Source organism: Lucilia sericata, unplaced genomic scaffold, assembly GCF_015586225.1.
Source record: "Lucilia sericata isolate MDLA Ls3-8-SP2 unplaced genomic scaffold, ASM1558622v1 Contig002443F_arrow, whole genome shotgun sequence".
Classification (NCBI taxonomy): domain Eukaryota; kingdom Metazoa; phylum Arthropoda; class Insecta; order Diptera; family Calliphoridae; genus Lucilia; species Lucilia sericata.
Window position 1 is genome coordinate 7817 of NW_023996230.1, and position 3908 is coordinate 11724.

Here is a 3908-nt window from a genome sequence, read left to right on the forward strand (position 1 = left end):
CAAATCTCGAAATTACAAATCTGGATGCTTCGATATCCTGATCAAAAATTATTGTTTTCCACCTTATGAAGAGATTTTAGTATTTTTGACGTAATTATAGCCAAAAAGTCCAACCTTGCGCACAAGGTTTACATGAACAACTAGCCGGATGGACGGGCGTACATGTCTTATTCGAATCAGAAAGTGATTCTGAATCGATCAGCAATTTAAATAAGCAATGAAGCCATTTTCGAAACCGATCCTCAAAAAATTTGTTATTTATGTTGTTATAAAACTTTTCAAGATAATTTTCCACGATAGCTTCATAGTTAACTTATTATGACTCCTTAAACGGTATGCCGGCGGCCATTTTTATAGGAAGCTTTAACCGATATTGCTCATTTTTAATACCAAACAGACCTAATCAATATGGAATAACTGTGCAAAATTTCAACACTTAAGCTTCCGCTATGTGGCCTCTATCATGCTTTCAGCAGACAGACGGACATATACATATTTGTAGATCGTCTTAGAATTTAATAAGGTCGAAGAATATATAAATATATTCTGATGTACGAGCAATATTTCGGTATATTAATATATCCATCTTTGACAATATAAATATTTATGAAAAATTTCTCTTAAAATATATATGTAAGTTTTTTTTTTTTCATGTGTATTTATAATATTTATGGAAGTCACATTTAATTGAAATGCTTTAATTGAAAGTCCTCTTATTGTGGTAATTGTTAAGTGAAATAAAAAATGCAATTTAAATCTTTTTGTAATTTTGTGGTTACAATTTTAAAATGTTTAACCACAACCTAATTCAAAAAGAAACACAAAAAATATGTAAATATTTTTTTCCAGAAAACACATACAAATTTAAGCATAAATTAAATATTTTTATATTATATTTTAATAAAATTATACAAAACAAACAATATTTTCATAAAAACAAATAACATTAAAAATTTTTTTTTTGTTATTTTTAGCAAGCAGTCATTAGAAAATTCATAAATAAACATGTGACCAAATATATAAACTTCAAATTTAGTATTTTCTAATCAAAATTTTGTATTATTAAATAAATAAGGATCTTCGAAGATGGTTTAATTAATTGTACATTAAAATGTAAACTCTTTTTTTATTTCCCTAAAAAAATAGAGTTTTGGCAAATGAAATATTTATTTGAACGTGCATATATGTAAATCTAAAATATAATGTAGAAATCTGATCAAATGCTAATAATCATAATAAAATAAGGCTTATATTTTCATGTCGATGTGTGTTTATTTTAATAATTGAGTAACTGTTCATTCCAGTATGCACATTAATTGAAAAATAATAACCTTTGGCACTATTGTAATAGGGGATGTTTTGTATGGCTTCATAAACATTTAAAACTCAAGTGCCACACTTGATTATCGCAGCGTATGAGTTATATTTACATACATACGTATACGTATACAAATGATGGTATATAATAAATGTATCAGAGTTTAGATAACAAGTGTACTTGAATTTGTATCGCAATGAAACTCAACATAATTAACTATTATTTAAAAATATATCCTTTTCCCAAATTTGATGAGGATCGGCCATGTTTGACCTATACTCCTATATAAAGCCTCATTTAGAAAATTTGTTTTTTATCAATAAATTGCTTAAATACTTTGGAATTAACGTAAAATTCAACATAAAAGTTTCTTTGAGAAAAATAAAAATTTTTAAAATATACTCATTTTTAAAATATACTCAAGGTCGGCCATGCCCGACTATACTTTCCTACTTGTTGTTGGGTATGGCTGACCATATGATGCCCTACACCAGTGATTATGATACAAATGTTGATTAATTTTTTAATAATAAAGCATTTAAATTTATTTTTACCTTAATTCAGAAATATTTTAACAATTTATTGACAAAAAAGGATTTTCTACAAGAGGGTTATATGGGGGTAGATGGTTAATATGGGCTTATCCTTATAAATTTTGGTAAAGGGATTTACGTCTACATTAAAGTTATTTATGTAGAATATCGCCGTAATATTAGTGTTTGTAAGTGAATTTGAACCATCAAGTCCTTTTATGAAGGGGACTTTATATGGAGGATGTGATCAAATGAGGACCGATCATTACGAAAATCAGCAGTGTCATTAAAAATTATAAAAAACTTAGTTTTGCCGATTTTTGGTGTGATACAAGAACATTTAACATATTTATGAACTCAAAAACCATATTCGGGGGTGCGATTGTATGGGGGCTATGCGAAATAATGGTCCGATTTTAACAATTTTCAATAGGATTCGTCCTTGGAAGAGTATGTGCCAAATTTCATCAAATTATCTTGCAAATTGCGACCTGTAGCGTGTGCATAATGTTTTTAATTACACTTAATTTGAAACATATGTAGTTAGATATATAGGTATATGGTGTGATATACTATATTGTTTTCCAAAACTTGGATAAGAAGGGACAAGAAGGGGTATGTGGATGAAAAAGAGACAAAATTCGTACTTTTGGGTGTAAATACTAATTATTGTCTATACTCAAGCAAAAACATTTCCGATTAAGCTTTTAAAGTGTCGGAAATATGTATTATGTGGCAAAGTTCGGTTTCGAAATAGGAGAAAATGCGAAAAAAAGGACAAATTTTTACTTCTATGTTATAGTCTGATTTTTTTTTTTTTTTTTCGTTCTAAAGTAAAAATATTTTAGACGATGAGTTTTTAGTTTCAGAGATATGTGTATTCGAAAGTCCACCCCTAGAGGGAAAAACAGGAAAAAGAAATTCAATCTAAACAGACAAAAACGGCTAATTATGTGTTCCTTTGCTACATTTTTTTGTACTGAAATTTGAGAAATATTTATATTTTTTTATTAATATTTTTCCGTAATCGGTCAAGAAATGTTTTTTTCAAAAATGTTTTTGCAAAACATCATTAAAGAAGGAAAGGTTCCTCTCTGGCGTGATTTTCTTAATATATGTTTTACAACATCGATTTCTAAAATGATACAAAATATATTAAACAAAATACATAAATTTGAATAATTCCATGGAGAAAGAGGTATGGGTAGTATTTTTGGTACTGTGTTGGTACTTATAATAAATATTCAATGAAATTTCTTTTATAACTTTATAAGATCACAAAGAAATTGTAAGGAGTTTCTTCATAAGGAGACCTTCAGCATTTTTTGAAACATGATTAAGTTAGGGAAAAATTATTACTTTATGCTTTAAGTCAAGAATTATTCTTTCTCCTAAGTTAAATATGTATATTATAGTTTTACCTAACTAGATAGTATTAGAATTATAATTTTGGAATCTTTTAGCTTTGTAAATTGGAAAAAAAAATGTGAAGTAATCTCTTAGTGAGGAGTAAAATGAGTAAAATTTTTTCATTTCGTAAATGCAATGTTATGTTATTTAAATCCACGAAATTTTTATATTTCTGAATGTTGAAAAATTTCAGAAATTGATCTATGGACATAAAGCACATTTTTAGTTTACTCTAACGGGAGAATACTTAAGTATAATGTTATGAAACCACTTAAAACACCGGGCAACGTCGGGTACAAAAATCTAGTATAAAATAAATTTTAATTTTGTAAAATTAAACTTATTTTAAACACACTATGGTGAAGAGTATATAAGATTCGGCAAGGGCGAGAATAAAACTTTCACTTGTATTATAATATTTTTTAATTTTCTTTATTCTTTATTGAATCTTTCTTATAAGGAAATTTACAATAAGTATTAAAATCTTAACCTAAATTATAACTAATGTTGTTATTTTCGCTGCAATTTCAACCAAAGTTCTCGATAATTTGATTATCTGGCAAAATCCAATGTTTCCGTTCTTTTCAGTCGTCTATGACCCTCAAATGACAGCAACTCCCTGGCAATGGGATTTGGGTGATCCATTA